Source organism: Choristoneura fumiferana, chromosome Z (genome assembly GCF_025370935.1).
Source record: "Choristoneura fumiferana chromosome Z, NRCan_CFum_1, whole genome shotgun sequence".
Lineage (NCBI taxonomy): Eukaryota > Metazoa > Arthropoda > Insecta > Lepidoptera > Tortricidae > Choristoneura > Choristoneura fumiferana.
Genome location: NC_133472.1, coordinates 12,030,514 through 12,040,498, shown reverse-complemented (window position 1 = coordinate 12,040,498; position 9,985 = coordinate 12,030,514).

Below are 9,985 nucleotides of genomic sequence, written 5' to 3'. Positions count from 1 at the left end.
ACCCGATTCGTGGTCGCCACTCGAGGACTTTTCTCTCCCAACGGTTATCTGACTATAGATACATCGAGGTGTTAAAGAGTTTGTACAGCAGCGCCACTATGTCGATCCGGTTGCAGGACGAGAGTACACAACCAATCCAACTGCAGCGAGGTGTGAAACAGGGAGACGTTATTTCTCCGAAACTGTTCACAAATGCGTTGGAGGACGTTTTCAAGCTCTTGGACTGGAACAGGTTCGGCATCAATATCAACGGCGAGTACATCACCCATCTTCGTTTTGCCGATGATATAGTCATAATGGCGGAGTCGCTGGAGGAGCTCCATAACAATGCTCAGTGACCCCAGTATCGTCTCCCAACAGGTGGGTCTTAAGATGAACATGGACAAGACTAAAATCATGTCAAATGTCCATGTCACACCCGTGCCGGTTATCGTTGGGAACGATGCACTCGAAGTTGTTGACCACTATGTTTACCTTGGACAAGTTGTCCAATTGGGTAGGTCCAACTTCGACAAAGAGGTCGCCCGAAGAATCCAACTCGGATGGGCAGCGTTCGGGAAACTTCGTGATGTCTTCTCGTCCAATATTCCGCAGTGCCTGAAGACTAGAGTCTTCGACCAGTGTGTGTTGCCAGTGATGACTTATGGCGCTAAGACGTGGTCCTTGACTGTTGGCCTCTTAGAGAGGCTCAAAGTCACGCAACGAGCTATGGAGAGAGCTATGCTTGGAGTTTCTTTGCGCGATAGAATCCGGAATACGGAAATTCGTCGAAGAACTAAAGTCACTGACATAGCTGGAAAAATATGCAAATTGAAGTGGCAATGGGCAGGCCACATCGCTCGAAGAACAGATAACCGTAAATTAGTTAATATTTACTACGAAATATTAGAAAATTATTAATTTACTCTCTTATTAATTATTCCTAACGTAATTATAGCGCATCCATATTCATACGTATCGTCTCCTTTAAGCACTTAATAATGGCCACGAAGGTGGGTAGGTACTTTAAAAAAAAAACATTTTCCTCTATCAGTGTAAGGTCAGTGTCGTTTGCGGAGTATAATGATTTGAGACCAGTGTTGTTGCGATAGCAATACTTTCGCTTTCGATAGTTGACCTTGAGAAATCAGTCGATAGCACGATAATTTTATCGAAAATATCGAAATGCTGCAAACTATCGATAGTGTAAATTAGGCGATACTATTGAACTTGGTCAATATTGTCGATGCTATTGATTGATGTAAAATAAGTAATGCTATTGCTAGATCAATAGTATCGATAATATCGATACTAGTTATATTTTCGCTCTATCGATAGTTGAACATTAGCAAGTTATATACTATCGATACTATATATCTTTAGCAATAGTATCGATTTCTTTGACGCGATACTATCGATATTGTTGACCAAGTTCAATAGTATCACCTTATTTTTACTATCAATAGTATTGTCCATGGTCGAAAGTTTCGATAGTATGAATCATTTTCAATACCACGATAGTATCACGATACTATCGATAGACTATCGCTATCGCAACAACACTATTTGGGACTCGTATTTTATACGCGTTACCATGCTTTCCTTCCTTCACGCTGTCATCGTTGACCACCATTAGGTACCTATCATATTTCGTTTTCTAGATTTTTTTTACAGTACAACGGCAAAACCTACTAGACACTGGCAAAATTGTCCTCCAATGGACAAAGCCATATTTAAAATAAAAAACAAAAACAACCATGCCTTCCCGAAAAAAAAAATGGTCAAGAGCGTGTCGGACACACCCGAAATAGGGTTCCGTAGCCATTACGAAAAAATCAGAATGATGGGTGTGAAGCGGTGATGGGTCAGTCCCAGACCGTGCTGTGCCGACCTGAATTGGCACTTGTTTAGGCAAGGTTCAGGATTATTTGTCCAAATTTACTTTTAAGTTATATGTGAGTATTATTTTTTTATTGTTTTACAACCCTATCCTAAACCAAAACGTTGGTGCTGAATAATAACGACCTTCACGCGTAGCAATAGATTTCAGTCGCTTGATGGTGCGCGGTGATTTTGCTAATAAAAATTACGTAGGCATATAAAATGGCGGCTTTCGTCAACATCAAAAGAGAGAACCTTCTGTACTTGTACTATTACTTATTCTGTGATTCAGGTAGCCTTTAGTCTGTCATCCATCCAACTGGAATGAAGATAAACTTCCTCATCATCAGGTCAGCCGTAATGTTGGGGGTGGCAGAAAAAATCGTTCGAAGAATTTAAAATAGAATATAGAATAAAACTAAGGTAAATTAAATTTGGAAAAAGTTCGTTACAATTTTGAATTTGCAAAGGCCCAATGGTTAAAATAATAAGAGTAACACAGCATTGAAAATAATTACACAATTTTGAAATTAAGGGGCGGAGAGGAATTAATTACTTATGTACAAAGACTGCTAACAATTTTAAAAACAGAATTAAAAATGTGAGAATCAACTATGAATTTTGGCTAAGTTTACAATTAAGATCTGAAAGAAAACACAAATTAAAAATACACAAGTAAGGATTGATATTTGCCAAGGACTTACCAAATTTGGGCAGAGCTACACTGAATTGAAATTAATAGTACTTATTTATTTATAATTTTGTAAGGCGTATGTGCTGTTTTCCGATTATTGCAGAGTGCCGAAATTTGGTTGTGTGCAGATTTTATTCCCAATTTTGAAACAATAACAATATCAGCTGTTAAGAAAACAACCACCGTCCAAATTCAAAAATTTTAGCTACGTACCCTCCTATACCACTAGGTGCATCGTGACAATTTTAGGCTTCTCTTTTAGGTTTCGTTAATAATTAACTTCATTTACTGTTAATAATGTTGTTTGACGACTGGATGGCGAAGTGGTTAGAGAACCTGACTACGAAGCTTAAGATCCCGGCCGGGGCAGGTATTTGTATGAATAGCACAAATGCTTATTCTCGGGTCTTGGATGTTTAATATGTATTTATCTATATAAGTATGTTTATCCGTTGCCTAGTTAGTACAAGCTTTGCTTAGTTTGGGACTAGATCAACTGGTGTCAAGTGTTCCATGATATTTATTTTATTTTATTTTTATAATAATATAATTCTCGAATTCCTCTCTAACATTGTTTAGAATATTTTGCACAATTGTGGATACACTAACCCACTTAAATTTCATGTATTATACATATAACGGTAGCATCTTTATTGGTTAATGTTAGATATAAGTTTGTTAGATCTAAGTTAAATTGTACTGTTTGTGCCCAAATAAACATTAAAACAAACCATCACTTCGCTATCATCGCCTAAAGATAAGCGATATTCGCAAATAAATTTATTATTATATCCCGAATCTCATCTCGCAGATTATGTCATCAAAAAAACTGAGTAGTCATCAATCAGGGGACCGGAAGTGGCGTACGAGGCTGAAGTCCGTTTTTGTTTGTTTTATTGCCTTCCTAGCGCCCCTGGCGTCATGCGAGGGAAATTGTCAGGAAAACTAGCGAAGAAGTTTTGTACGTAATAAAGCAATACTCGTATCTAAACACTTTTCTTTGGTCCCTCGCATAAGATTATTAGTGAATCTTTCCGAATATAATCAAATCGTGGCGATTAGGTACTGACTGCATTTTTGTCAAGATTTGGTATTGACAAAAGCATAAAACGCAATAAAACTTATCTTAGTATCATTCATTTGGTGTAACAGGTGAGGTGTTTCCAACGAGTACGTTCTTGGTTGTGAAGAGGCTAAATAACTTTCCTTTGAGTTAGAGATGTTGTGTGGAGCAAGTTTCTTAATCTTCATATCTTACTCCAATCTTAGTAAAATGTCCACATCGAATTCCGCGCTTTGGTGTGTAGCTTCTGTACTGAATAATTGGCAAACTTGTACTTATGACTTAGTTACAAATTGTAATAAGTAACTTACTCGATTGAGAGCCAACTTCGTGTTTTCTGGAAACTTTATGAACTAGAGACGGGAGGGAGCTGTTTATGAACTTGTTTCGTAACATTAATTAAAGTTATATTAGCTGAAATTCTTTCACTTTTGCATAACAGTGGTGGTCGCAGTGTACAAGTAAAAAAACCGGGAAATAGGGTTCCGTAGCCATTACGAAAAAATTAAGTAATATATTTCAAAGTATTTCGTATTTTACACGGAATCTTCCATAGTTTAGGTATATTTTATACCTTAGGCTGCTATTTACTCTCAAACTACTAATAATTCTCAAGCAAACTTAACCGTTATAGTTTTCCTTGAAAGTTTGATATACTTACTACCATCCTGATTTTTTTTATTTTTTCCACTCACCGGTTTATATTTTAGAGGGGGGGGGAGGGGGACGCTCGATTTTAATGAAAATTTGCACTTTCAAGTTGAATAAAGCAAACCCCTAATGGTTTTAAAAGACCTATCCAACAATACCCCACACTATAGTTGGATGAGAAAAAAAAATCACCCTCACTTTACGTTACGTCTATGAAAGGCACCCTAAAAAATTTTTTTTAATTTTTTTATCGTACCATTTTACATTTATATCCATCCCAGCCTATATACGTCCCACTGCTGGGCACAGGCCTCCTCTCATAACAAGAGGGCTTGGGCCATAGTTCCCACGCGGGCCCAGTGCGGATTGGGAACTTCACACGCACCATTGAATTGCTTCGCTGGTTTGTGCAGGTTTCCTCACGATGTTTTCCTTCACCGCAAAGCTCGTGGTAAATTTCAAATGTAATTCCGCACATGAATTTCGAAAAACTCAGAGGTGCGAGCCGGGGTTTGAACCCACGACCCTCTGCTTGAGAGGCGATAGGTCAAACCACTAGGCCACCACGGCTTTACATTTATATATCCGTGCAAAATTACAGTTTTCTAGCATTGATAGTCCCTGAGCAAAGCCATGGACGGACGGACAGACAGACAGACAGACAGACAGACATGGCGAAACTATAAGGGTCCGTTTTGTCATTTTGGCTCCGGAACCCTAAAAAGATGTTCGTAGAGAGGGCAGAGCAGCAAAACTTTATAATTGGCACTTGTGGGCATGGTATCGGTTCCTCTAATTTTTACCAAGTAGGTAAAAATATAAAAAAGCTGCCTCAGTGCGTGTCGGACCACGTGTAAGCAGTGTAGGCTTCAATAATACTGTATGTATACAGGGTGTAATAGTTAAGTGTAGCCAGGTGATTATACCGTAAATATAACAGATATCAGAAAAGTTTAAACTTACATCGAAAGTACGATACCCAATAAGCAAAATCACTACAATAACCTTTTTTTAAAAAACAGAAATTTACTTTACTTTAGTTTAAATGGCCTAGTCATTTTACCATTTCTATATGAATTTCATCTACTTATCCATATCAATCAATTATCATTTTAAAATTTTAAGAACAGTTTTGTTAGAAAAATGGAAGAGGGTCCGTCAATGTATCTCACAACAAGGGCGTCACTTCGAGCAACAGCTGTAAACAAAAAATGTAGGTACTTCCTTAAAAATAAATATTAGATTTATTATTTCTTTTAAAATAGTTTTATTATGATATTACAGTTTATTCGTGTAAATAATTAATCTCAAACAGGTCTATCTCTTACGGTAGACGAACAGCCTCAAGGAACGTCGTACTAAATATATGGGAGCGTTTAAACTTAATATTTTTAATATTACTACTTTAATTTAAAAAAAGTATTTGATGTGATTTTATTCATTGAGTAACGTACTTTCGATATCAGTTTAAACTTTTCTGATATCTGTTATATTTACGGAATAATCGCCGCCTGGCTACACTTAAAATATGCAACAAATATTCAATATTAAGGTTTAACTACTGACTGTTACCCATCTACTTTATAAATACGCCTATTATATTACAAGTTATTGAAATTAATATGGAAAGTAAAATAAGACCTCGTTATATTTCTCCACACTATTTTATGTTCACTCGCATACTGTTTTAATGTACAAGTATTGCTTAGTTTGGGACTAGGTCAATCGGTGTCGCTGTTCCCTTGAGAACTGTGCATTTTTCCGGGATAAAAAGTAGCCTATGTCACTCACTGGCCCATAAACAATCTCTATGCCAAAAAAAGACGGACAAACACACACACACACACACACACTTTCGCATTTATAATATTAGTATGGATATGGATAAATCATAAATTAATCGTAAATTACTCTTTATTTGCGTAAAACATGGTACATTTAATTGATCCAATGTGTATAATACATACATATTAATATTAATTTATTTCAACTCCTATACTGTAATCTGTTATTTACTTAATCACGAACAGTACCTACTATAACAGCATACATAACAAGATTCTGGAGAAAAGTCTATATTGTCTATTCCTCATAACAGCACTGTATCGTAATGTTGCTAAAAGGATACTGCAACCACTTAAGCTTGTCACACACTAAGCAGATACGATAAGATATCTGTATCTGAACGCATATCTGTCAATATCGCTCCATATACAATTCAATGAGCTAACACACACAGCGCAGATAACTTATATTTTATCGTGAAGTATCTGTGGGCACCGACATATATCGAAAGATGGCAAAGATATTATCTGCGTATATAAATTGATCTGTGTATTATATCTGCCGATATAAATATGGTATAGTATTTTATCGGCAGATAGATACAGGTTGATGTGAGAGCCCCGCTGCACGCGAGAAGGTCTAGAAGAGATAAACACGAAAACATCCTGTATAAACAATCCGCAACAAAAAACAAGCCTACTCAGTTTGAAGGATTTAGACTGAATGTATCGTCTCGTATATTATCGTATCTGCTTAGCGTGTAATAGTTTCAGATCATTAAGTTATAAACACAATACATTAAACATTAAAAAATATGACTATGTACAAAAAATATATAACCTAGCCTAACCTATAAATAAAAAAACCCTCCTAGGTCACCGCCGCTGTTCATTGTGCCCAGAAGGCTGGCAGCATTCCCGCGTTGTATCGCAAGGCTTATCCTTTGCCCAAAATAGCTGCCAGCCCTCTGGTCACCTGAAACATCAATGAGGCGCGCGGATATCTCTTTCGCGATATCGCGTGCTCCTGGCCCCCACGGGACTAGGGTCTCAACTCCAAACGGCGCAAAAATATAGCCCTCCCCAAGGGCTGCATATTTGCGCCGTTTGAGCTGTTCCGCTGTTGCTGCTGCGGCGCCGGCCATGGAGGACGTAGCTGGGATGTGTGAAGGAGCTAGCGTGTCCACACAGGTGGCGTCCCATACAAGTGTCCTACCTTGCTTCCACGGAACGAGTGTCATACCGTCTGGCCGCTTACCATCGTCGCCTGCGATACCGTTCGGCTCTAAAATAGCCGGCACGTTGACGGTAGCAAGGGCATTGTAATTAATAAGTACCTACACAGTCAAAGAAAAAGTATATTATGCAACGTTGTATAAGTAAGTCAAAAAATTCTAAAGCTCACATCGTAACCTTTTTTGAACCTTGTTATACAACTGTTGCATAAAATACTATTTCGCGTCAATTCCATTATTAGTGCATATTCGTCACTTTAAAACGACAGAAAAAACAAATTACGATCAATTTCCCGCCAACTATTATTTGATTCCATAAGCTTCATAGGCAATGAGCTATATTTTTTTAAATGACATAGTTTTTTAATTCAAATGTTTACGAGTGGCCAGGAGTGAAAAACTTTCAGTGTGGCCTAAATGCAGTCACCAGCTTTAATATCTGCCACAGCGGAGCGTGTATAAATATCTGACACGTCCTTCCGGCCCTAGAAACAGAGTCGTATCAGATATTTATGCACGCTTGTTGTGTCAGATATTGGTGCTGGTGACTGTACCTACTCATGGTATACAACTAATCTTCCGTCAGTTCCAGATGAACATAATAAGAAAAACATTTTTAGCACAATGAAAATAAAATCAGCGTGGAAACAGTTGCATTATTCCACAAAATGGCGTTCGATTAATCACAAGGACTGATCTGACACTTGTCATACATATTCGCCTTGTTTCTTTCCCCTGTGCGAGACAAGAAATAATAGCTACGTTCCAAATGGTTATTGGAAAAAGATAAATGTGAACTTGTGATGTGGAATAATAAAATGTTGTCGATACAAGCAAGACTGTTGCTAAGTACTTCGAAACGACCGGGGATTACTTAATGTCATCATTTTTTTTTATTCACGATGCCAATTACGTTCAAGAATTGTATCTTCGGAAGGGTAGGTAGAAGGTATATTCAGTAGGTATATTAGTGCCCTTTTAGTGCCTGATTGAGAACAATTATAAAATTTAAATAGGTACCTAATTTTGTGAAGGCATGGCAATATTCAAATTCTGTGAAATCTGAACGTGATGTTTTTCCTCGCAATTCCAACGTAGGTACATACTTATGATTTTATCAAATCGAAACGGTCGGTGGCTTGTAAACTTCTGTAACTGCCTGTTTGTCCGTGAATGCAGTGGGGAAATCATTCCGGACGGTAGATAAATTACGAATTCTATCCGAGGAAAGCATTTCCTTAGAGAACACTCGAATGTACCTACTGCGGTCACGGTTACCCGTGTTACGGCTTACGGCCAGGCCGTGAGTGACCTACGATTTAACAAAATCCTCTTCTTCGCCGATTGACCAATAAATGCCTCTTAAGGCCTATTTACATAAATCAACTTTCTTGTATAAGAATCGGAAATAATTGTATACAATTCTTTCGTTGTTATAATAGTATTCAAGAATTGACCCGAAGTGTTTAGACGCGAGCAATAATTATTAACTTTATTACAAGTATTGACAGGAAATAATTGCTACCCTACTTTGTTTACGTTTATAACACTGTTGCACGAAAATAATTGTAAACAAGTCTTGCCAAGTCTAAACCTGCTAGTTGTAAGATATGTACGACGTGTTGCTGTGCTGCAATTATTGCATATATTTGCAACCGCAGTGTTAAAAAAACCGGCCAAGAGCATGTCGGACACGCTTAAGATAGGGTTTCTGTAGCCATTACGAAAAAATCAAGTAATATTTTTCTAATGATTTCGTGTTGTTTACGGAATCTTCCAAGTTTAGGTCTATTTTGAACCATAGGCTGCTATATATTTACTCTTAAACTACTAATAATTCTTAAGCAGTCTTAGCCGTTATAATTTTCCTTGTAAATATGATATTTCTGGTCCTTTTAGTTTCTGGCGTGTGTCGGTTGTATTGCATCGCAGGTTAGAGAGCAGGTCAGCCATATAATTACCGCGCTAATAGCCCATCAGCCTTCTAAGTATTCTGCAAGCACTATCATTATAGTGAACTATATAGGTAGTTTAACTATTATCATCATCATCATTTCAAATATGACAATGGCTATATGCACTTGAGACCTAAAAAGAGTTTCACCACTGGAGCTGGTGCGGCAGCAGACGCAGGTGATAGACTCCAGCTAAAGAAATATGGATGTCTCGGCTCCGAATACAGTTCTGTATCATTCAGGGTTGAGGCCTTACGTCCGTGGGGCCCCGTCTAAATTATTTTCAAAGAATTACCAAAACCGCTGACAGATAACACGCGGTTCGCGGTAAAGAGCTGGCAGATTCCTTTTACATCGCATCACCAGAGCTACACCGTGACGAAATGCGGCCGGGCATCTGTTGGATCCATGTTGTGGGGAGAGCTGTTTGTAGGGTACGTGTTTACTAGTTTTGTTTACTTTTCTTTTATGTTTATTGATAGTTTTAATTAAGTTTTCATTATTGTCCGTATTATAAAGATGTATATATATTTAGGTACAAATATCAACAAACTAATAATTAAATGTTTTGGAACAATTTGAATGAATACCTACGCTGAAGAGTGGTAGTCGATTTTTGTCAGCGACTGGTTTAGTGTTAGTAATAGATGTTAGTAAATTAATGGTATCTGCCGCAGACATTTAAAAACCAAATTACCATCACAGAAAGAGAGGCAAAAAACCAATCAATAAATAAGTCACAT